General features: G+C 42.7%; 2 pseudogenes; both read right to left on the bottom strand.

The window, feature by feature from the left end:
• Window positions 1-269: 269 nt before the first annotated feature.
• LOC122121728 lies at window positions 270-13,880 on the bottom strand (annotated as a pseudogene).
• Window positions 13,881-16,595: 2,715 nt separating this feature from the next.
• On the bottom strand, window positions 16,596-22,967 carry LOC122121731 (annotated as a pseudogene).
• Between the last annotated feature and the right edge of the window lie 3,319 nt (window positions 22,968-26,286).

The following is a 26,286-nucleotide window of genomic DNA, read 5'->3' as shown; positions in this document are numbered from 1 at the left end:
AAAGCTGATCAACAATTTGTTCATTTTTGCAATTCCTGGGGCCTGAACTCAGTGCCTGTGCACTGTCCCTAAGCATTTTTTGCTTAAAGCTAGCATACTAACACTTGAGCCACAGCAACACTTCCAGCTTTTTCTGGATATTCTGAAGAATCAAACTCAGGGCTTCATGCATGCTAGGCAAGCACTCTACCACCAGGCCACCTTCACAGCCCAAGATTTTATTTTTTAAAAACTAACATGTAAAAGAACCAACTACATGAACAACTGTATTACAGGAGGCGAGCTCCATGACTAGAACCATGACTTCCCTGACCAGAAACCTGGGATACCAGGCCTTTGCCACAAGTCTCCTGTGAGGTCAGCTTCCAACCACTGAGCATCATTTCATTGGCCTGAAAGGAAGCAGAGTGTTGAGATGTGAAACATGATGCAAGCAGACAGAGGGAGCCTCATCCCCCAATGTCAACAATGAGGATGGGTGCTCACAAACCCCAGATCCTGTGGCACACGTGCTAGTAGACGCTAATTATGAATTGTGGGGAGTCATGATCCAATGGGCAGATGGGCTGGGCTATTATGAGAAAGGCATAACCTCCTTCAGAATCATATGGACTCCAAAAATGTGAACTAGAAAAGGTCTACTTTGTGTTTGAGGTTATTGTTTTAACTTCCTTTATCTGCACTCTGTCCTCTAAAGCCAGCTCCCATGTGTGAACTCTTCATATGCAAGAAAATGAGCCATAAATAAGGCCAAGTAATTGTTAATCTTATGGAAGTCAGCCAGGCCTAGAGTGGCTGTCTGGGGTTTCTTTTCCTCTCTGAGTTACAAAAAGTGACTTGTTCCTGAGACACAGAGCCCATGTTCTAATGGCTGAGCTATTACTGCTGGATATCACATTTCACCATGTGGATATAACTATAAGAGACAAAGCAGCCAGGACTTTCATGTTCCCAAAATTATTGCCATGCTGAGTGAGTCTGACACATGACTTCGAATGACTGCATGAAGGAAGTGGACATTCTTTTGTTTTTACAATATGTAGTAGTGTATACATCGATACATGCTTATTCACTTTACACTGACTTTAATTTTGTCCCAGGTTTTCATTTTGGTTTCAGAGGAAAGTGTCTGGATTTACCATTCCAGCAACAGGCTCCCAGATGCTCATGCAGGGTGAGGAGGGGAGAATGGGTTGAAATGATGACTTCCTTCTGTGTTTCCCTGGCAGTGCTGAAAACCAGACCCAGAGCTTCTGGGCTTCAGGTAAACAAGCAGTGGATAGAGTCTCCCTTCTCAAGAGATGAAATCTTCATGAAAATTTCCCAGAGGACACTACAGTTTCCACTGCTTTTTTACTTCCACGCAGTGCACAGAGCACAGGAGCAAATGCTGGAGGGCACAGGTATGGCTGACTCACCACCCTTCAAGAGAGTCAAAAAAGATGAACACAGTGGCAGGGGACCTGTTCCTCAGCAGAAAGCCTTGCAAGGTTCTGAACATCACCCTAAGTGAGGCTGGCATTTGAGCACAGTCTTGGACAGGTCATGAGCATCTGAAGAGTGTGGAATGTTCTGCTAATCCACAGGTTGACTAAGCAGCCTCTCCTTGGAGGAAAAGGATCTACTATAAGTAAACACTTATCAGAAATCTCACTAAACCTTGTTCTTTATATTAAGTCAGTTCTTCAAGGCAGACAAGTGAGAATGGATAAAGGAGAAGGGCCCTAGGACCACTGAATTTTCCCATCTTAGAGCATCATTTTCTTTCTCAACATACAGTAGGGAAGCCACAGCCTAGTCCTGCTAGCCAATAGAAGTATATTCTCAATAGTATATGCCAACATGTTCAGGTCCAGAGAACTCAGTGGTAGTGGTTCCACTCTGTTCTCTCAGTAACTTCTCTTCTCTTTTTTGAGATAGGGTTTAATCTAAGTAGGACTTTGGGCTAAGCTACCTTTGTATGCAGAACATAGGCATGTACCACCATGCCTAGCCTCATTACTTCTTTTTGTTTTCTTCCCTTTGAAAGTCAGCCAATAGCTCTAAAATCGCTCTCTTCCATTTACATTCTATTCATGCCCTTATCTGGTTCTCTCCATCTGGTCTAACTGGAGCCATCTGTCTCTAGCCAGCACACTGTCATGGTGGTCCATCTTCCTTCTTCCCAGCTAGCTCCATACACATCTCTTTGTTACTAGGGAGTCTTTCCTGACTTGTGCTTTTCACTTTTCCAAATGACTGGATGTGCAAGACAACAAAAGGAGTTCCTGAATTTTGCCAAGAGTGTGAATGACATGGCTGATTCAAGGCTGTTAACCATTTTCCACTTAAACACACAAGCAGTGGGCCAGGATTGGTGGCTCACACCTGTGATCTTAGCTAATCAGTAGGCTTAAATCTGGAGGATGGTGGCTCCGAGACCAACCTAAGCAGAAAAGTCTTGAGATCCCACCTTCAAAATAATCGCAAAAGAGGGGCTGGAAGTATGGCTTATGGTGAGCATACAATCTGAGCAAGAGCTATCATAGTGTAGGTCACCTTGTGCTGCTGGTAACACAGGCCCTTTAGTCCCAGGTCTGTACTAATAACATCTCTTCAATTCCAACTTTGTGTATGTGTGTGTATGTGTACAACTTCACATACTCATGCACTTGTTGTGTACACTGATAATATTAAGTTGCATGTGCTTATGTTGCAGAGACTTCAAACCAATTTGAATCTTTCCAAACACAATGAACCCTCAAGAATTCTACCACTGAAACATTCAGTACAAAGATTCCACTTCCAAAATGCCATTTGGTTAGATGGTGTTTACCTATTCATATTTACTTAGTCTTTCCTCTAGTTGACCCTCATCCTCCCATACCATTGCACCTCCACACATTCCCCCAGATTATTGTTTACAATGATCTTAACATTTTCCTGGAAATAAGGATTCTTTAGTGGTAGAATTAGCATTTAATTGTTAGCAAGTCACCTTCTTCAGTAATAACTCACAATGAGCTTAAAGATCTTAATCAGGTAGGGATAGGTGGACACAGCATAGTAAAATGTACAAAACAGCATTTCAATGCCAGGTGGAGCACTATGGGACCTGACCCGATATCATCATGTGCTAAACATGGACCTCCCAGGTGAGGGCAGAATACTCTCTTGTACTTATGGGACTCCTGGATATCAGGAAAGTAGGAGGCTGAGACCTGAGTCCAACCCTTACTCTTCTCAAATTGCTGGCGAAGTTTCAGAAAAACTCAGTAATCTGCCCAAGGAAGGTATGCTAGGCTACAGGTGAAGAAAGACAAGAGCCTAAAACGTGGCATGCAATTTCTGAGAAGACACCTTCATACTTACTAAGAACTTATGAGCTTATAGAAATGGATTGGTTGTGGTCAGACAGTGTGGGTATGCAAGCCAAGGAGGAGACTGGCCACTTCCTTACAGTATCATCCTATAGTGACAAGAAGAGGAAAATAACCCCAAATGGGACTGCACTGGTCATCTACTTGATGTCAAAGTATTGGGGCTGAACAGTACTGAGTGTTAACCTGGACTGCTGGTCAGAGAGCTGGAAAAGTAGGGAGTAGGATGTGAATTGAATGATAAATAGAGGGATGAGTTGATGGAAAGAATTGTCAACTGCAACATCACATTCAGATCTACCAGAGATCTCTCATAAAGGGCCAATACAGTCAACCATGTGAACCCATTAGCACTGGTCATTCTTGTTTGCTAGCCAATCACTTTCTGACTTATCAGACATACACACACACCCCAAATGGCCATGGTTTGGTGGACACAGAGGGCTAGAATATAAATGTCAGTAAATGCCTGACATGTTAGCAGAGAGTATCAAGGTTTAGCCACCCTGCACTGTTCATTCCCAAGATTCTCAGCCTGTTAGGTCCTTGTGGCAAACTCAGTGCTCCAATGGGAACAGATGCTGCCTCCAGGCCTCCCTTTCGTATTCTCCAGGTCTCAGAAGTCCCCAAAAGGCTGGTCTGGAGGTGTGGGGGAATAATGCAGGCAAAGCCCAAATTTTGGAGGCTCCAATTCATAGCATGATAGTGTGCTGCAGAGCTCTGGATTGTGTTGTGCCTCCAAGGGAAGGAGGCACTGTTGGCACATGAGTGCATCAGGGCTTCCTGATCCTCCCTGCCCAACAGCAGCTGTTCTGGATTGAGCAGCACACTGGGATGGGGTATGAGGCACCCTGGGGACAAGTACCCACCAGTAGAGGGATGGATAGGGCAGATAAATCTACAGAGAACAGTGCCAGTACTGGGGAGCTGTGCTCTTTTATCAACTTCTCCACATTTCAGTTTTCAAAAACAACTTAGACTTTAGAGTAAGTTTCAACCTATGTAAAATTTACACAAGTGTGTTTCCCTCACTGCCCTAGCTCTCCCTTGATTCACATATCATAAAATATATTAATCAAAGTCAGAACATTTCCACTGAAGCCATATTAGTCATTAAACACAAACCCCGTACCAACCTCAACATTGCCTCCTTCTGCCCTTCTCTCACTCAGGAGTCCAACTGGTCCTGCAGATCATTGCTCTCCTCCCCTTTGAGGGGCCAAAGTTCCAACCAAACCTCCATCCTTGGCCATTGTGAGGGGTTCTGCTCAGCATTTGCTGTCTTGGTAGGCATAGATTGAGGGATGTCGACGGACTGTTCCTCTTTGGCAGGAGCCTACAGAGCAACAGATGCTGCAGCCATCTCAGTGAATCACACTGGGGCACCGAGGTCACCATGCTTACCCTTGTTCATGGTACTCGTGTTAGAACTCAGAGTACTGTACTTGCTAGGTAGGTGAACTATATGCCTATTTTGTGCTGGTCATTTTTTAGTTATGGTCTTGCTTCCTATCCAGGTACATGCCTGGGCCTGGACTCACCTATTTTAAGCTTCCTGTTGTAGTGAAGTTGATATTCATTGCTAGCTTAAGAGGAGATGTCACCCAGTTTTTGGCCTGGGCTGGCCCTGAATAATGATCATCCAAATCTCAGCATCTTAAATAGTTAGGATTACACATATGACTCCCAGCTCCAATGTGCCTTCCTTCTCAACCCTACCAACTCAGCAGTGACTGACAGCTTCCTCTCCTCAGTTACTCTTACCCTCTGGAATTTCAGAGAGGAGACACACATTTTCTTCTTCATTGTACTCTAATTGCTCCCAAGATTGCCTGAAATTGTACTATCTCCCCTCATTGTAGGCTCCCCAAGGAAGTGATACCCTTGGATACTGGATATTTCTACATGAGGAGGTAAACTTAGCTGTGAACCCCAAAGGGAGATCCTGTTATTTCAGCTGTGGGTTGTCAGTTCCTTCCGCAACTCCCTCAGCTACAGTCATTTTCCATGACACAATGGTCTTCCTGCACTCCCCACACTGATGGGTACAAAGACAGCATCATGCCAATTGGCCAGGTCAAACTATGGGACACTCAGTGGTGGAGCTGGAGGAGTTGCACTTGTCCCCTATCCAATCTGACATCCAGTCCCTCCCTTCAACAGAATTCAATCTCTGTGCATTCTCCTCTCTGCCAACACTCTCAGTCTGTCTCCAGAACTAAGGAACAAGGTATATGTAATTGAGAAAACACAAACACAATCTCTCATCATGAATGGACCAATTTAAATAGTGAAAAAAATGAACCACAAAATTATACTGAACCCCTCTCCCCGCTTCTTTTATTTGGTCAAGTTTGCTCCCTAATTGCTTTTGTGTGTTTGTTGGGGAAGGTGTGTGGGTACAGGTGTGGGGGACATTGTGTATAATAGGACTTGAACTCAGGGCCTTTAGCTCTTAACCTGGCTCTTTTTGTTCAAAGCTGGCACTCTACCATTCCAGCCACTGATCTCTAGTGGCTTTTTCCAGGCTAATTGCAATAAGAATCTCTTGGGTTTCTCTGCCTACACTGGCTTCAAACTGCAAATCTGGTATCAGCCTCCCAAAAGGCTAGTATTACAGGTGTGTGTGAGCATCTAGTGCATGGCTTCCCACTGTTACTTTAAAAGGGCAGCTTTTAAAGTGAAGCAAAAGAAAATTCTTGATTGAAAACTGGGTATCAGTGTGATTTCAGTAAATCTGGAGGCTCCTCATGGGAGGAAAGGCCTCCTGGGAAGTATTACAGCACTGCATGAACCAAGTAGGTTTGATGAAATGTCCCCAGAGAACACACAAGATACCCTGAGTGGAACAACACCCAAAGCACAGGTTCTTAGGACATTGTCTAAAATAAGTTTTTAACCAAGCCACTCACAGATGTGCCTCCCATATCCTTGGGAAAGATACCAGTAGAGCAGCCATCTGGATCCTGTCCTACGGGGGTACAGGGTGTTTGGAACCAAGTCTTTTCCTTGGTCCAAACCACATTACAAAGAGGCAATATGGATGCTCCTAGTCCAATGGCTGGGCCCTTTACTGCTACAAAATTCGGCTTCTTAACCTGGATGAAAGTATTCACTAAGTTTCTAAAGTTAAAAAAATACACAGGGAACAAGTAAAAACATTGCATATGTGAGCAGATGACAAAAATCTATTCTAGATTGGAAGTTGCCAAGCAGAAACTGTGCAAATCATAAAAACTAATATTTCTTAAAAAGCCTCCTCCCAGAAAAGGTAGACTGTGGATCTACCTGCGGCAGGTTGTAAAGGCTTACCTACAGCCTGGATATTACACAGGTGTGGCTGCTGCCACCGGTTGTAGGTGACATAGCCAGAACGGCTTTCGTATTTACAGTGGCTCTTGGCCACTCTGACTATTGCATATAGCATTTCCAATTTTCTCTCTTTGAAGACCCAAGGATCATACTGACTTTAGGGAGTTCTTGTATCCAAGAAAAGGGAAAATTCAGAGTGAACTTGGCACTAAGATTGTCTGGTACTGACTGAAGGGTTATTGACTAAGGAATATAACCTGCCCCTGCAAGGAGACTTTACACATTGAATTGGAAACACGTATTTTCTTTTTTTTTTTTTTTCTTTTCTTTTTTTTTTTACTTTTTTTTTTAATTTAATTTAATTTTATTTGTGAACATACTGTACAGAGGAGTTACAGTTACATGGGCAGGATAATGCGTACATTTCTTACCAAGCATTGCAGCCTCCTCTTTTGTTTACCCTTCACATCCCTTCCCAGCCTCCCCCCTCCCCCTAGAAACACGTATTTTCTAAGGTCTTATAAACTGGACTAAATTAACTTACGGACATGGAGATAAGCTAATTTAAGACATAAGGTTGGAAAGAAAGATCAGCAAGCATCTCAATGCCTGTATCCCATTATGTGTTGGTGGATGCTACTGCCACAGGAAATTGGAGAGCAAAGCAGACATGGGAGAGGGTGGCCTTTGCAGGGGACAAGAACTTACCATAAAACACAGCCAATGCTGTGCTGGAGTTTGTTTTATTGGCTTTGTAGTTCCAGGGAGGTTGATGCTATACTATATAGGGAATCTGCTTCTTCCTCCCCACCATACAGCTGATTCTGTTTTCAGAGGTAGTTTCTTGTTCTGATTTCACACAGTAGATCAAAGCATAAACTTATACCCACATACATATAAAGTGATTCTTTATAGGTAGTTTGAGCTTGACCATTGAAGAATAACTACAACTTTTCATATACAGAGTTCTAAGCCAGGACTTGACTCACAACAGCTATTGAAGCACTTCCTACTAGTTCCTCATCCTCTGAATACTATCAAGATGGAATATAGTGCTGCATCTCCCCTCCCCCCTTCCTCCCCACCCCTTTGCAAGTCCTGCAGTTGAACTCAGGGTCTTCTGCTTAGTTGGCTGGCACTTGACTACTTGAATCACACTTTCAGTCCTGTTTGTATTAATCATTAGAGGCTCAATTTTAACAGACTTTTCTAATTGATCTGGTCTTAACACAAATCCTCTGGATGTATCTCAGATTTTGAGTAGCTAGAATTACAGATGTGAGTCACTGCTTCCAGCTAGATTATATTGTAAGGAGGGAAGTTGGGAAGTTTGTAAGGAACACAGGAGAACAGGGCTTGCAGATGCAGATTCCAGCAATTGGTGTGAGGTGTAGTCCGTTAGGTGAGGCCGACTTCATCTCAGCCTTGCCAATTGCCCCCAAGGTAAGTAATGTTTTGCATTATGCAAGAATTGATCCTTTAAAAGAACAAGCTGCACTAATATCTAAAGTTTCTAAATGAGATGGCCCAAGGCACTGTTCGAAAGCTCACAATGGAGTTTAACGATAAAGCTGTGGTACATGAACACATAAGAATCAAAAACTGTCCATGATTCCATGCTTCTCCCATGATATATTTGTACATATATAAAACATTCTCGTCTCAAGCCCAAAGAAACACAGGTCCCATGGTTTCCCTTATTTGCAATGACTAGTATATGTCTGAGACAAGCAGAAATGTTCAGAGGAGTTGATGTTAGGTGAAATGAACCCCAAGATAAGGACTCACATATTTTTCTTTCTTTCTATTGTTTTAAACATATTTATAAGATGATTTCTTTGTGTTTTTTTATGTCCCTCCTCCTCGGTATAACCCCTGTTTTCACTGTATTTGATGTTGCTATAATTTGTGGAGGGGAAGGGAAAAACAAATTGTTTAAACAGGGATACAGGTGGACCCATTGCAACAATGAGATGTACAAGACATTATGTCGAAAAACAAACTTTACAACATTGGTGTGGTATGGGGAGGGAGATGGGGAAGGGAAGGTAAGGGGAAACAAAGGAGGAGGGAACAATGCTTGATAAGAAATGTACTAATGTGGGCTGCAATGCTTGATAAGAAATGTACTCATGTAGGCTGGGAAGGTGGCTCAGTGGTACAGTGCTTGCCTTGCATGCATGAGGCCCTGGGTTTGATTCCTCAGCACCACAGAAGCAGAAATAAAAAGCTGGAAGTGGTGCTATGGCTCAAGTGGTTGAGCGCTAGCCTTGAGGTGAAGAGCTGCGGGACAGGGACCAGGCCCAGAGTTCAGGCCCACGACCAGACTCCCTCCCCCCAAAAAGGAAATGTACTCATTACCTTGCTTGTGTAATTGTAACCCCTCTGTACTGCATTTTCAAGATTAAAAAAAAATCTGGTTTCAAAGTCTTTGAGGAAAATCAATACCAGGATTTCAATAGGATTGATACATTGTTTTATAACTGGAATTTCAATTTTTGCCTGGAATGATAATAATGTCAAATGAAATTATGTCTCTATTTCAGAGGTCCATGCTAAATTCACCAGCAGCCCTGCTCAGAGGAAGGGTGCTATGATGATGTGTAAACTCATTTGTAAACATGAGTTGAACAGAAACTCAGTTTGTTAAAACACAGCCACACACCAAATCTTTGTAGAAATGACCTGTCAGGAGAGACCTCCCCAGTCCACAAAGCTGTACGATCATGAACTACAAAAATCCAGTGGCAGTGTGGCTAGTGGTAGGAGATCATGATGGACCTAAAGAGGAAATGTGTACAGTTTTGTTAAGTATAAATGCTGTTTTGTTTGCTAGCCATGGGGCTTGAACATAGGGCCTGTGCACTGTCTCTGAGCCTCTTTGTGCTCAAGGCTAGTGTTCTACCCACTAAATCCCAACACCACTTCCAGCTTTCTCTTAATAGTTTATTGGAGATAAGAGTCTCATGGGTTTTCTTGTCTCAGCTGGCTTCAAATTGCAATCCTCAGATTTCAGCCCCTTGATTAGCTAGGATTACAGGCATGAACCAGCAGGCTCCTGGTTTTTATACGTATCTTTTAAAACTTAAAATTAAAGCCCATAAACATTAAGAGGTGTACAATGCAGCATACTCAATTTGTATTTGTTCCCACTGGATCATCTGTTTACTGAGTTAAAGGCTGTCTTAGATATGGAAGGGAAGTAAAGATTTTCCACAAAGTTAGTTTTTGAAGACATTATTATTCAATAGAATTCCTTCTGAGAAGACACTTGACAAGATCAGATGTTAGGTCAAACCCTCATGGAAGGGTGTAGGAATTGTCTGGGGAAACCAGGCAACAAAATTTGAATTAGGAGGTGGTGTGCTTCCTTCCTCAGCTTACTCAGCTTTATTATCTGAAGAAGAAAGGAATGAGTGGGAAGAGGTCAAGTTCTAGGGCCAGTTTACGGGTTTGTTTTGTTCTCTCTCCAAATCCTGTAATATGGGAGTGCTGAGTAATAGCCTCTTCCTTTGGAAAGTCCTCACATTGTCTCACTCTATCATGAGAGGAGACCTCACTTCTGTGGAGATAAGCTTGCTCTTGGGTCCTTCAGACACATAGTGTGCAGACATCAAAAGTCCAATGCTATAAAGGGAACCCAAGATACTCAGTTTTATCAATGATGTAAGGGCCATTTCATGACAATGAATCTGCAAACTGGGTATCATCAATTCCAATAGTGGAAATAGCAGCCCTGGACAGTGGATGATGTAAGATGTTAATTGATCTCCATTCTCACTTCCCTTTCCTTCCATTCTGAATATTTGTCACAATGAAGATCTTTGCCTCAAAAAGTTTAAGGAATTTGAGTCATGATACCACAGAAACAAGCAAAAAATATATACATAGAAAGATTGTTTTGTGTAATGTCCCTCATAGGCATATGAAGTTAATTTAAATAAACTGAGTAAGAGAAAGGTTAAGTGAAACTGCTTTAAATAAGTAGTTTTTTTGTTTCTCCCATATTCCATTAAGAAAAATTATCGCTGATAAAAATACACTTACTCAAAGCAGCAGCAATGCAGGTTTCACAGAAGCACAATGTTTCGGTTTCCTATAATATCAGCTGAGTCTTCTGTGGGATCTAGGAGAAGGACATGGCATTGGGAGGCTGGGAGAAGTAATAGGAGTGAGGATCTGATGAAAACAAGCATCTAAAATCACCTAAAAGTGCAAGAGATGAGGTTTCTGCTTAAATATCTGCATCTATCTTTTCTCTTTCTCTAATCCCAGTACTACAAGCCTCAGCCACTGTCAAGGGCAGAGACTGGACACCTGAGGAGGGAGAAGACTGGAAAGCAGCAAAATTGGTAAGAAAAGCTCTAAGATGCATAAGAGAGGACTCAGGTGGTCTCACAGAAGATGTACAAAGTCACCACTGAAAACAACGGTATGTGTGTGTGTTTGTGTTTATGTGTGTGCATGTGTGTGTGTGTGTGTGTGTGTGTGTGTGTGTGTGTGTAAAAAGTGAGGCTTAAAGACATGCAACATATCCTGAACTATGATTTAACAATGAGCAGTGTCTACACATTGATATGAGGTTCTGATAGTCTAGAGCAGAATTATGTCCCCTGATGAAGGTTTATAATTTCAAGTCAAGTAAGAAGGCAATGCCTCCTAGCACCACATCTGAGAACTCAGAATAATAATGGGATTATAATATTTCAAACCATAGGTATGTTATTCTGGGGAATAACAGAGATGGGAGGGGACTGAGATCCAAGGCTAGTCTAGGCAAAGTGTTAGCAAGCAGACCTTATCTCAACAAATTCTTCTGGCTAGGTGGTTCATTCCTGAAATCCCAGCTCTGTGGGAGGTGTATGTGAGGGAAGAGCAAAGCCCAAAAATTACTTAAAATACTTAAAGCAAGAAGGGGGCAGGATGTGTGGTAGAATGCATGCCTAGCATGTATGAGGCTTTGAGTCCAATCAAACAATAGTACTATTAAAACAACCCAACAGATGTAAGATGTGTTCATTAGCTGATTCAGCTTTTTTCCTCTCTACCAGAAATATTTAGAATTCGGGGAAGCATAGGAGAAGTGTACAGCACAAGTACCATGCAGCTGTACATTATCTATACAGCACTCTTAGCCAACATGCTGAGCACTTGCTGGGTTTCAGTTGTTGGCCTCTGATAAGCAGTCATTAATGTCAGACTCATAGAAAGAGCAGATGAGTTAATTGAGTCAATTGACTTAAAACTAACCCCAACCCTGATGCAAACACATTGGCTCTGCAAACCTGATTGCATCTGCCATCTTGGTGCCTTTTCTCTTTCTATCATCTGTGAGATGGTCTATGAAGTAAGTTAAGTCCAGGCCACAATAGAAGATGCTGCCCGGTGCACTGAGATAGATCTGCTGTCATTGGCAGTGGCTGTTTTCAGGGCACTCAGGACTTCTTTTATCACTGGGAAGTCACCATAAATTCCAATGATAAGGACCACTTTGGGTACAGACTACTATAAGCATTTTAAAGACCCCTCTGTACGGTATTTTCACAATAATAATCATAATAATAAAAAGAAAGCCTTTGTTTCTCTGAAGGTTACAAGAAATGGGTATTTCTGCAGTTTGAACAGCAGGTGGCACTTTTAACTACTTTACAAGTGAGTCCAGTCTGTTGTTTTTGTTATTGTTGTTGCTGATTTAGCTTAGGATAGAAACCTAAGTGATATGGTGAGAGGGCACAAAATCATTTAAAATGATCTTGGAAACATTAAAAACCTCACCAGTGAACGGATTGCAGTCTAAAAATGTACGAAAAATCAAGCCCTGAACTGCTTGTTCTGTATGAGTGTAGCTAGCACACAGACCTTCTGTAGGTAGCTTTCCTTGTCTGGAACAACCTACTCAAGCTGTGTACAAAGGAAAAGAAACAACACTAGAACTTAAAATTTGGAAATGCCCAGTGCAAGTTGAGATGTATGCATTTCCAGAGCCTTCCTAGCACTAGGGGCTTTTAAACAACAATCTCTTCAACAACAATCTCCCTGGCCTTTGCAAGCTGCCTTTTCAGGTATTAGTCAATATGCATGCATAGAAAGCCCCCTTGCTGTGTGCTCTGCCACAACACTAAGACCATCAGTGTTGTATAGGATGATAGGGAAACTTCTTCCAGGATAGAATGCGGCCATTGTTATGTTTAGCAAATAATTAACCTGTCAAACTGGGCACCAGTGGCCCTTGACTGTAAACCTAGCTACTCAGGAGGCAGAGATCTGAGTATGCCAGTAAAAAACCAGCTTGGGCAGGAAAGGCCTTGAGACACTTATCTCCAAGAAACCACCAGAAAACTGGAAGTGGCACTGTGGCTCAAGTGATAGAGAGCTAGACTTGAGCTGAAGAACAGAGAGACAGCCCCTAGGCCTAGAGTTCTAGTCCCATGACCAACAAAATAAAGAAAAAGAAAGAAGAAAGAAAGAAAGAAAGAAAGAAAGAAAAAGAAAGAAAGAAAGAAAAGAAAGAAAGAAAGAAAGAAAGGAAGGAAGGAAGGAAGGAAGGAAGGAAGGAAGGAAGGAAGGAAGGAAGGAAGGAAGGAAGGAAGGAAGAAAGAAAAAAACCTGTCATGATGAGAGATATGGCAAAGCTCAAGCCTCTGCAGATAAAGACATCCTGACCTGGGAGATGGCTCAAAAACAGAGGCACTGTTACCTTCTCCTGGTAAGAACCAAAGCTCCCACTGGAGCCCATACCATTAGAATGGAGCAGATGCCCAGCACATGCCTACAGCCCCAAGTCAGTGTGGCCAGAGTGATTAGCAGCCAAGCTTCCAAGTTCCCTTTGATTCCTGCCTCCTGGGCACATTGTGGGCCAGCTCAGAAGGAGGTTTCAGAAGAGCATAAAGAGCCATGAAGCAAAGCAGTCGTGTAGAAATGCAAAGCACATGACTCTCACCTCTGGGATTCCAGAGTTATTCTCAGATTATTTTGTGGATAAGAAGATGTGAGTGAATCATCTTGCTTCCTGAAAAATATCTCTGTATAGGTAGGCACTCTTTGCCTCACACTGAAAGGCAACCACTTGTCCAAAGGCTGGTCTCATCTGTGGCCAATAAATTTCCTTTTCTCGGCTATCACCCCTTTAACAGACATCTGTATGTTGGCTGATAGCACATCCATGAATGGAGATGTACCTGCGAAGGGTTTGAAACCATAGTGGTCCATGATGTCCTATCACCATTTCTCTCCCATTGTCATTTCAGAATTAGACCAGAAGCTGGTTGCAATCACAGCACATATCAACACAAGACTGTCAATACCAGAACCTTGTCAAAGTCTACTTTAAAGATACCTTTCAGTTTCAATCTATGTCTGACAGAGTATCTACCCCCTACTTTTTTCGTCTAGGATATGTGCAGCTATAAACTGGGAGACTTTTAGAGAATAAGATTAGAGAGAATGGGTCTCCTGGACAGGATCTGCTATAGGTATGACAAGTTGGAAGGAAAAAGGAAACAGCATAAGGAAATATCATTAACATGGCCAAAGTGGTCAAAAGACATCTCTCCAATGCAAGAATGTCTGTTCTTGTCGGGCCATGGCCTGGTATGGTGGTGCCACTTTACACTTTGGTCCCATTAGAGTAACATACATGTCATGGCTTCTTCCTTCCATGGCCTAGGCTGACTACCAGAGGTTCATTCCCTGTTTCTACCTCTGCTTTCTAAAAGGGTACACACATCAAGGGGCTCTCTTCTTTCCCCCTACAAATATTCTACCAATGTTCCCTCATTTCACAACTCCTCATTGCCAATCTGGGTGCTGCTTTTCTATGAGTCCTAATGTATCCTCTCCTGAGCCTAACATTTGTTGCCTTTCCTCCTTTTGGTGCTGGGGACTGAACTGAGAGTCATGTGTTTGCCAGGGATGTACTTTACCACTGAGCTGCATCTTCACCTCTGAACTTTGTTTATCATACTTGTCAAGAACTCTATTAAGTATTTGATACAATTACTAAGGTACATGAGAATAAGGGAGATGCTGCACTTAGCAATTGGACAAAAAATCACCTATCTATAGGAATCACCTCCACATTAGCTTGTGTGGCAATGAATGCAGAGCTCTGGCTAGGAGAAAACAAAAGTCATGCCTGAGAAATACATGGTGGTCTACTGGTAAAATTATCAACAGGAGTTTTCTAAGGAGTGAGGCATGAGTCATTAATTATGAACCATGAACTACTTCTTCAAAAGTGTAAAGAAATAAGCCAAAGCCACCAGAAAAGACTCATGAAAAGACTCATAAATGGGTACTTAAGAGAAAACAAAAACGTTCTTAGTCAAACACTGGTAGATAGGATGGGTGGTGCCTCCATCACAGCTTGGCCTCAATCCTTAACCCACTGAGGAATGAGAGTGCCTTGGCCAGGCCTGCCTTCAGTTCTGACCCAGCGACCTTAGAAGATTTGGGGTCATCCAACCTGGTCAGTTCTAGGACTAGAGACCCAGGGGTGTCAACACTTACTCCCTAGGACTCCCACAATGGAAGCTATTTGCACTTTGATCTCCCTGGGGCAAGGACACAAAACAACCTGCTTCTAGTCACAGATCACTCGCTGGGACAGTTTACTTTCTAATGAGTGAGACCAGCTTGGATGGTCTCCCCACCCTACCCCAACCTCAGGCCTGGTAGAGGAAAACTTATGGAACTTACCATCTCCCAACTTTACTAGCAACAAGGGACTTGCACCTCACCCAGAAGTACCTTTTCCTTAGAGCTTTCTATAAGTTGCAGTATTCCCATAGCCCTGTTTCTGAAGAAAAAGGTACTCTTACAGGTTATTGGTGGCCATGGAGGAATGCTTGGCACAGACAACCTGCCTGGAGCCTCACTGAAAGAAGAGTGAAAGATTCTGGCAAAAAGAACCAGTGACTGATTTGGCCTCCAGTGAAAACAGAAGTGTTCACCCTCTTCCTGGCCATTGTAGGTTCTAAGCAATTGAGATTTCTGTTTCACTCATGTAAAGTAAACATACCCAACAGGCTAGATCCATCCATCCCTTATATCCTTACAACACCTTGTGGGCCTCAGACAGCTTTGACTGCTGGAAAAATGAACATGAGAATGGGTCATTGGGACAGGCGATGTCTCCCCTCCTCTCCTTGACTTGGAAGTACTGTGTCAAGCAGTTCTTGATACACTATGGGACTGGTCAGCTTCTCAGCCTCTCACTCCCTCAAACAGCTAGAGTCACTTCTGTACTTAAAGCTGCCAGATACCTTGAGAAACTACCCTGGCAACCAGGAACTTGCACTCATCCTGTGAGCGCTGCTTCATTGCCAATTGAACTCTAAACACAGGGATCAGTGTTCCTGATACTGTTTCTGGGGAATGTGACTGAAATCCCTCTGATGGGACATGAGACAAGAACCTGTGGTTGTCTGAAGGAGAAGTAGCATCTGGATCTAGTTTTCTTTCTCTTCAGACTGCTTTTTTGCTACTTGCATGTTTTTGAGAGATTGAAAACTATAAAACTGGCCCAGGGGGAAAAACAACAACATTGGCACTTGTCATCCTCCTCTTCAAAATAGCAGAAAAACCATGAATTTAATACTCCTCTTGAGCACCAGTCCTATATTGCTAAGATTAAATCCTTCTGGCCAAATTTATATTTCAAATACACTGAAAGAATAAAAAGGATTCTAAAGAAGAATAAGGGCTCAGGGTATAAAATGTATACTTCTTTATTTATACAAATAGGGTTTTAAAACAATCATATTTAAAAGAAATTTGCATTTTTACATTCACCATCAGTGAGTTCCTGACAGAGAAGGCTGAGCATGATGATACATAGCAAGGTCCCACTGCAGACAAAGTAGCTCAGGAAAGCACCATTTATTTGAGAAGCAGTAGGCAGGCTCTGGCATTCCTGTAGCACTGCTAGCAATGGGAAGTCTTAAACCTCTTCTTCCACAAGACTTCTTCAAATTCCCCCTGTTCATCAGCAGTGGCATCTTTGCATTGCTGGTATTTGGACACTGGGTCGTTGATGTTGCTCTCAGCCTCAGTGAACTCCGTCTCATCGATGCCCTCGCCTGTATACCAGTGCAAGAATGTCTTGTGCTGCAACATGGCACTGAACTGCTCTGAGGTGTGCTTGAAGGGTTCCTGGATGGCCGTGTTGTTGCCAATGACTGAGGCCAACATCGTGAGGCCATGTGGGGGGATGTCACACACAAGTGTCTTCACGTTGTTGGGGATCCAGTCTGCAAAGTAGCTGCTGTTCTTGTTCTGCAAGTTGAGCATCTGCTCATCCACCTCCTTCATGGACATGAGGCCTCGGAAGATGGCAGCCGCTATCAGGTAGCAGCCATGGCGGGGATCACAGGTGACCATCGTGTTCTTGGTGTCACACATCTGCTGGGTGAGCTTGGGCACTGGAAGAGCATTGTACTGCTAGCTGACACGGCTAGTCAGGGATGCAAGGCCAGGCATGAAGAAGTGCAGGCAGGGGAAGGACACCGTGTTCACAGCCAGCTTGCGCAGGTCTGCATTCAGCTGGGCAGGGAAGCACAGGCAGGTGGTGACCTTGCTCATGGTAGCCAACACCAGGTGGTTCAGGTCTCCATAGGTGGGCATGGGCAGCTTCAGGGTGCAAAAGCAGATGTCATACAGGGCCTCGTTGTCAATGCAGAATGTTTCATCTGCATTTTCCACCAACTGGTGGACAGACAAGATGGTGTTGTAGGGTTAGGTGAGGATGATAGGGTTAGGTGGATAAAGGCTCAGCCCAGCACTGGGAACTAGAGTGTCTGGATGTTAGGGAGGAGGGGTGCCTATTAGCCATCTCCCATGGACTATGATGACATATCAAATATGAAGTTGTCTGGTCTGAAACTCTGGCCAAATGGTTCTGATCTCACTGAGTCTAAGGTGCCAGTGTCCAACATCTTGGGCAAGGGCATGACACTGAAGGTGTTCATGATGCTGTCTGGGAACTCCTCTCGGATCTTGTTGAGAATCAGGGTGCCCATGCCTGACCTGGTGCCACCTCCCAGGAAGTAGGCCAGCTAGAAACCCTGGAGACAGCCACACCTTTCTGCTCACCACTTCCAGCACTGACTCCACCAGCTCGGCTCCCTCTGTGTAGTGGCCCTTGGCCCAGTTATTGCCTGCCCTGTTCTGGCCTATCAGACACAAAGACATGATGAGACACATACTCCAGGAATAATGACTGTGCTATATGCATTGTGAAGACTATAGGCTCCTCTGAGCAACTTTGGCTATTAGTTTAGATACACTTCGGTGAAATAAAGGAAATGTTTTCTTTTTTGGGGTCCAGTCGTGGGCCTGAACTCTGGGCCTGGGCACTGTCCCTCAGCTCTTCAGCTCAAGGCTAGTGCTCTACCACTTAAGCCACAGCACCACTTCTGGCTTTTTTTCCTGCTTATATGGTGCTGAGGAATCAAACTCAGGGCCTCATGCATGCAAGGCAAGCACTGTACTGCTGAGCCACCTTCCTAGCCCCCAGGAAATGTTTTCAATGTATCTGGGACCCTACAATCACCCAGGTTCTAAAGAAAGTAAAGACAATGTGGAGGAAGATACATTTTAACCCAAACCACGTACTTCTAAAAATGAACAGAGCCTGGGGATGGGAAGGGCTCTCAGTGGTAGAGTGCTTGCCTCACATGCACAAGGCCCTGGGATCGATTCCTCAACACCACATAAACAGAAAAAGCCAGAAGGGATGCTGTGGTTCAAGTGGTAGAGTGCTTGCCTTGAGCTGAAGAGCTGAGGTACAGTGCTCAGGCCCAGAGTTCAAGCCCCACAACCGACCAAAAAAAAAATGAACAGAGCCTGCCTCAATACTGGAAAAGTACTTACTTTCACAGGAGGAACAGGAGAACAGAATGGTCAGAGGGAAGCTAAGCTGCAAGCATTTGTCTGCACCTTGCTCATACATAGCTGTGCTTTGATTTCTGGTGTCCTGAAGTGGTTCCCTGTTATTGCCAGGTATTTGAAATGGCCAGCAGTGCTGAAACCTTGTTGGAGGCATTCCCTGCTCGCTGTTCATTCCCTTCAGAGGCTGTTTGCAGACTGGCACTTATCTGTGCTGATTGAGTGGCCAGGGTCATGACTCCCGTGGACTGAAATAGGTGGGTTAGGTGAGGATGATATCTAGATGGATAAAGGCTCAGCTCAGCACTGGGAACTGGAGTGCCTGGATGTTAGGAAGGAGGGGTGCCTGTTAGTCATCTTCCATGGACCATGCTGACATACTAAATATGAAGTGTCTGGTCTGAAACTCTATGGTTCCAATCCTACTGAGTCTAAGGTGCCAGGCTCTACGTCCACCATGATGGCCCGAGGAACATATTTGTTGCCTGTGGGAACAAGATTTGACTTAGGCCTATACTTGAGAAGGAGCTTAGGGGCAGAGCTTATGATTCTAAGTGGCTCTCAGCATTCATTACAGAAATTACAGCATTTCAGACATGGAAACAGAAAAGATATCTTGAGAATGAATCACCATGCAAGAGGCTTCAGCAACTTTAAGGACGTTTGCAGTTGTCGATTTCCATGCATTTCATTCCTTTGCTTTGGGCATGGTGGCTGAAATCTCAGCTACTCAGGGGGCAAAGATGAGCATCAGGCTTTGAGTCTAATGGGGCAAAAGAAAGATGACAACACATTTTTTTGTTGTTGTTGTTCATGGTGGGGCTTGAACTCTGGGCCTGGGTGCTGTCCCTCAGCTCTTCAGCTCAAGGCTAGCACTCTATCACTTGAGCCACAGTCTCACTTTCAGTTTTCTGAGTTGTTTATTGTAGATAAGGGTCTCAGGGACTTCCCTGCCCAGGCTGGATTTGAACCATGATTCTCATTTCTCAGCCTCCTGAGTAGCTAGGATTACTGGTGTGAGTCATCATTGCCTATCAGTAAGAACCTTTCTCTTTTTTGTTAATTTTATTTTTATTGTAAAGGTGCTGTATAGAGGAGTTACAGTTACATGAGTAAGGAAATGAGAACATTTATTGTCGAACATTGTTACCCACTCCTTTGTTGTTCTCCCTATCCCTTCCCTTCCCTAATTAAAAGTAGCTAGGTGCAGAGCACCAGTGGCTCATGCCTATAATCTTAGCAACTGTGGAGTTGGAGATCAGAGGATCACTGTTCAAAGCCAGCCTGGGCAGGAAAGTCTGTGAGACTCTTATCTCCAATAAACTAATAGAAAACCAGAAATAGCACTGTGGCTTAAGTGGTAGGGCTGCTTGTCTTGAACAGAAGAGTTGGGGCACAGTGCATAGGCCCAGAGTTTAAGCGCCACTGCCGACAAAAAAAACAAACAAGCAAAACAAAAGAGCCAGGTGTGGCTCTTCAGCAAGTAGATGTAGGGGGAATTCAAGTATAATGCTTTCCTAGGGAAAATACATAAAATACATATTTCTTGTGTTATAATGTTTCAATAATTGTTATCTCAATAGCACATTTCCCTGTATTCAAATACTCAGAGCAACTTTGGGCAATTACTTGCAATTTGCCATTTAACCTGATTTTTCAAAAGGGATATCAGTTAAAATGATATAAACATGAGTTTGAGACTGCCCCCTTCCTAAACAATCACATGAAGAAAACTGGCCATCCTGCCTGATATATAGAATCTAATAAAGACACAACATAAAATACTGTTCATAGGAGTGACACAATCCCACACAACAACTCTCAACCAAGGAACCACAAGATTAAAGTCTTATATCTTACTTAAGCAATATTAACACAAAATACCAAGGTGGGGACATCCCCAAATGTAGATCCATAGAACTCAAATACATTAAATAGCTCTGTCCTTTTGTTTGCACTTTTTCATTTGTTTATTACAGAGGAAAACCAATTATCTATGATTCTGTTTGTATACAATAATGTAGAATGGAAACTCTTTATATAAAATTAAATGAATTTCACATTGACAGTTACAAAAACTGAAAATCTACTCTGTAGACTTCAGAAAGGCTGTTTGTATTAGGAAAGACAATATGAATCATTTAAAAGCAGTGTTTACACATTATTATTGGGTTTTTCTACATCACAACAATGTTTTTTACTTTAAAAACCTTAAAAAGAATTTATTGTTGGCTAGGTATTCATATTCAAAATGCTGAAGTCCAGAAGTGTTATAGATTTCAGGGTGAGACACTTTATTTATGCTTTGTGATTTGGACTATTCACATATATATTAGTGACTGAACATCCCTCTTTACAATTTTAAAATTTTCAATTAAAAAATTTTTTTTAGAAATTTAATCTGTATTTTAAAGAGGGCAATGCAACTGGGCTCTGGTTGCCGAAGGGTGAAATTCTAGCTACTCAAAAGTCTGAGATCTTAGGATCGCAGATTGAAGCCAGCTGGGGCAGGAAATTATGGGAGACTCTCATCTCCAAGAAACTACCTGAAATAGTTGGTGCCATGCCACCTCCTGCGGAGTCTGCATGAGATCCCCTTAGACAAAGAGCTTTAAGGAAGCATGCCTGCAGGACGGGGGTGTTGGTTCAAGGCTTCCCATACACTTGGCTGCACCTTTATAGCCTCTAACTTTATTCTTACTATATTCTTCTTGGCTGTACATTGCTTTTATTCTCATTTTGGCTATTTTTCTATTAATCTGTGAACAGAGCATGTTGTTTCTTTCCAGTCCAATAGAGAGGGCTTCTTTAAATAATAAAGACTAGGACCAAAGATTAAATGTGGGTGATGCCCCAATCAATCTATCATCTGATGTGACGCTGCGTCCAAAAACTCCTACAACTTCACAAGCGGTTTTGCAGCTCATGCATAGTAAACATAAAAACTTAAAATTTCCAAATATGTTACAACAAGCAGAATTAATGAATTAAACTAAGCTAGAAGGACTCATCCCAGAAGCCCAGAGAGTTCTAAAAAAAGGATCCCCTGATAATAAAAGGAAAAGAAAGACTGAAGAGATGAAGGACAATGCCTATGCCCAGAGTAGAAGCCCCATGACAAAAAAAAAAAAAAAATCCAGGTGTGGCTACTCAGCAAGTACAGGTAGGGGGAATTCAGTAAAAGGCTTTCCTGAGGAAATTCACAAGTGTATACTCAAAATATATGGTGGAGTGGCTCAGGTGGATACAGCACTTGACTTACAAGATCGAGGCCCCAAATTCGAACTACAATACCACCCTAAGAAAGGCAGGAACTCCTTCCTTGTCATTAGTATTCCTCGGGGACCTATTCTGCCACGGTATTGGAAGCCAGATGGGAGATACTCACTAGCTGCCTCATTGTAATACACCTCGATTCTCTGCAGCTGTAAGCTGCTGTCTACATAGTAGTTGCCAGTGCAGTCAATGTTGTGCTCATGGCTTAGCATTTCCCAAAACTGAGATGGAAATAGAAGTGTATTATGGCCTAGAATGTTAACTGTCCAAACAATGGACTTTAAAATAACTATAAGAAACCCAAGTCCTGTTGACACAAATATTTTTGTAAAAAAATTAGATTTTTTAAATTAAAAAAAGCACAAAAATTGATGGTATTTTAGTTTTGTTAATCTCTTTGCTATCTGGCTGAATAGAAGACATCTGTGTTCTCCTATGAGTATTCCATCTTATGGGATACCATATTCTGTTTGGATTCTATGACGAGAACCTGGCCTTATATGGACATGAAGTTGCCAAAGCAGTAACTTGAAGACTCAGCTAGAAGGCTCTCCAGAACCCCAAGGGTCCTCAGAGCATACACCGACAACCACTGATTTAGAAAACACCCAACTTAAGGGAACTGAGATAGGGCATGAAAACTCAGAGAAATTTGCATTAAGGTGGACGAACTGTTCTCAATTATCTGATACTCATCAGCTGACAAAAAGGGAATCCTCTGTATCTGTCAGCTCAAAGACACTGCACTCCTTTCATTCAAATCAGACCAAAAATGCATTAGTCTATTCCCAGGAAACTAAGTACAATGACTTGAGTCTCAGGTAAGACTAAGACATGCAAGAGAGTTGAAACCACCCCAGCCTTGCTTAAAAAACCACACCCACCTGGGCCACACAAATTAGGGAAATTGGGGAAACTATCTGGGGGACTTGATTTCCAGGAGGTTAGGGACTACTATGGAGCCCCACCTACCTCAGCCTAGACATGACCACTACCATCTGCACCCTCCAACCCTATCCTCTTCCTCCTCATCCCCCTAAATTTGAGACTAGGATCCTAGGCCAGTGTCATGCTCCCCTTTGGGCCAATCTGGTTGCCACTGTGGCTTGCCTCTATGTACACGATCTCCCTCATGGTGTAAGGCTGCAGAGCAGTTGGATGCATGTCCTCAGCAGTGGTGTACACAGAGGCAAACAGGTAGGGCTGGGGAGCAGGAATCTGACACAGCCAACTCAGATCCCCATTTAAACCTCTGGTTGTTACAGGGGCAGAGGAGATGGGGTGGACTTGATAGGCAGAGCCAGTAGGTGCTCCAACTGTTATCACTACCTGTTATCACTTAGCCCTGGCATCCAGCTGTCAGCCTCAAGTCAATTAGCACAGCTGCCACTCTATTTGGAACCTCTTGTCACACTGCCATCCACCTCCCACCTTGACTCACAAGAGAGGCTGAACCCTGGGATACAGGAAGCAAGAGGAGGGGCTTCCTCTACACAAGGTACTTGTGCCAGAAGCCAAGAACAAGCCTACCTTCTATTTTTGATAGGAGGGCCTAGAACTGAAGGGGCACGTTCAGCTGTGATCCCAAGAACAAGCACAAACTGTTGGATTCCATGACTGATTTCCATTCTGGGAGGAGTCAGGGGCTTAGGGCCTTGCCTTCATACTCAGGTTTTCTTTTCTTTTCTCTTAAAAGCAGCTTGCTTTATTACTTAAGCCATAGGTCTACTACAGTCTACTTTTTGTTTCATTTGGCTTCTGCTCCGAGTGTGAGAACTCGGCTCCTGCTCTGTGTGTGTGTGTGTGTGTGTGTGTGTGTGTGTGTGTGTGTGTGTGTGTGTGTGTGTGTGTGTTTGGCCGGAGCTTGAAATTAAGGCCTGGTGACTCTTTCTGAGATTTTTACTATTATTGAGATTAGGTGATTACCTAAATTTCTCTTATTTCAGAATATTGTGGAATAGTGATATTTAGTTGAAGTCACAAACATATTTTAACCTTCACAATGCAAATTGTCATTATTATGGTCGATAAAGTTTGTGAATTCTATAAGCTTTGACAATACAATTCTATAAGCTTTGACAATACAATTATTTCTTCCAGGTGATATATACATTTCTTTCCTTTTGCTTATTGTAAGACATTCTGTCTTTCACTCTCATTCCTCTCCTCTCTTTCTGAGGTTTTATTGATTTACTTAGTTAACTGAAGGGTAGATGGCTCTACTACTTGAGCCACAGCTAAACTTCTGCCTTTTTTAAGTGATTAATATGAGGCAAGAATCCCATGGGTAGTCCAGGGCAGTACAGAGAGGCTTGAAATCTGAGGATCAGAGTTCAAAGTCAGCCTGGGCAGGAAAGTCAATGAGACTCTTATCTCCAGTCAACCTAATAGGTGGAAGATAGTAGAGCTGTAGCCTTGAGCAAAACACTTCAATTTTAAGTCCCTCGACTGAACACACTGAAGCAAGTTTCATGGACTTTCCTGTCCAGTATGGCTTTGAACCATGATCTACAGATTTCCGATTCCTTAAGATTCAGAATTATAAGTGTGAGTCAACATTTACAAATCTTTAATTACCTCTTCTTTCACCTTTTCAGTTATTTATTATTTCTTTCTTTCTTTTTGGCATTTGTTATTAGGCGCTAGCTCTTATGCTGTTTTTTTTGTTTCCCTTGAAACTACCATGCCCTACAACTTTGACCACAGGTAAACTACAGGCTGTTTTTCTTTTTTGCAGCTCTTTTTCTAGGGCTTAAACTCAGGTCACAGTGACTGAGGTTCTATTTTTTTTTAATTGAGTGGTGGTTCTTATGTCTTGAAATTAAGTCATGATGACTTTCCTTGAGGTTTATTTTTACCTTAATAGTAGCTGGTTTCACTACTTGAGCCATAGCTCAACTTTTGCATTTTTTGTGGTTAATAAGAGATTAGAATATCAATAGAAAGTCAAGAGCATTACAGAAAGGACTGAAATCTGAGAATCATGTTTCAATGCCAGTCTTGTGCAAGAAAGTCAATGAGACAATTATCTCTAATAAACACCAAGAGGTTGGAAGAAGTAGACCTGTAGCCATGAGCAAAACATAGCAAGTTCAAGCCCCCATACTGAACACAGTAAAATATGTCTCCTGTACTTTCCTGCCTGGGCTGGCTTTGAACCACAGTCCTCAGTTTTCAGTAATCTGAGCAGGTAGAATTACAGTTTTGATTTAGAAAACCTTAATATGCTCCTTTTCTACCTTTTCATTTATTTGATTGTCCCTTCCCCCTTTTTCAAAGTTCATGTCCTTTATTATTAGGGCCTACTCATTTATGCTCAGTATTTAATTAATTAATTTATTGATATTGTCAGTTGTGGGGCTTGAACTCAATGCCTAGGAACTGTCCGTCAGGGACACAACAGGCACACTACTATTTTCAGACACAGTGCCACTTCTACTTAGTTGGAAAAAACAGTCACCAGGGGACTTTTTTTTATTGTAAAGATACTATACAGAGGGTTACAGTTACATGAGTGAGGTAATGAGTACACTTCCTCTTGAACATGTTACCCCCTCCATTGTTTTCCCCCTACCATCCCTTCGTTCCCTACCTTCCCCGAGGTTCTTTTTTTTTTTGATTGTGATTAAGTGATTACATAATTTCCGGAATTTCACAGTATTGTGGAATAATGATGCTCATTTAAAGTCACAAGTTCATTCTAACTTTCCTGGAGCAAATTGTCTATCACAGTCTATAACATATAACGGTGTTCACATGTTATACACCATACATGTGATCAGCAGCATAGGGATATTTAGTAGTGGTTCAACCAGATGAGTGGGAGTTCTTTGTTTCTTAAGTCCTGTTAGTTTTGTCGTATCACCTAACATTTTGGATTTAGCATCCACTTATCAGGGAGACCATGTACCGTTTGTCTCTTTGCTCTTGGCTTACCTCGCTCAACATGATTCCTTCTAGCTCCATCCATTTCCCTGCAAATGCCATTATTTTGTCATTTCTAATGGCTGCATAATATTCCATTGTGTATAGATACCACAATTTTTGGATCCATTCATCTGTGGTGGGGCATCTGGGTTGTTTCCATATCCTAGCTATTTGAACAGTGCTGCAATAAACATGGAGGTGCACGTGTCCTTGTATATTGGTTACCAGGGGACTTTTTAGCCGAGGCTGGCTTCCAAATGTGATTCTCAGATCTAAGCTTCCTGAGTAGCAAGGATCACAGGCATGAGCCAGAGGCACCTGGCTTGTTTTTTTTAGATCAAAACTAGCAGGCTCTACATTTAGGCCACACTACTTCACTGTCCATGAGATTTTTGGCCTTTTGTTTTTTGCTCAAAGCTAGCAGGAACAAAAACTCAACTCTTGAGGTCTTTTTTTTGGGGGGGGGAGGCTTGAATTCAAGGCCTAGTGACTGTCGCTGAGGGTTGTTTTGTTTTGTTTTGGGTAT

This window comes from Dipodomys spectabilis, unplaced genomic scaffold (genome assembly GCF_019054845.1).
Source record: "Dipodomys spectabilis isolate Male_0828 unplaced genomic scaffold, ASM1905484v1 ptg000196l, whole genome shotgun sequence".
Classification (NCBI taxonomy): domain Eukaryota; kingdom Metazoa; phylum Chordata; class Mammalia; order Rodentia; family Heteromyidae; genus Dipodomys; species Dipodomys spectabilis.
This window is presented reverse-complemented; position numbering and strand designations above follow the sequence as displayed.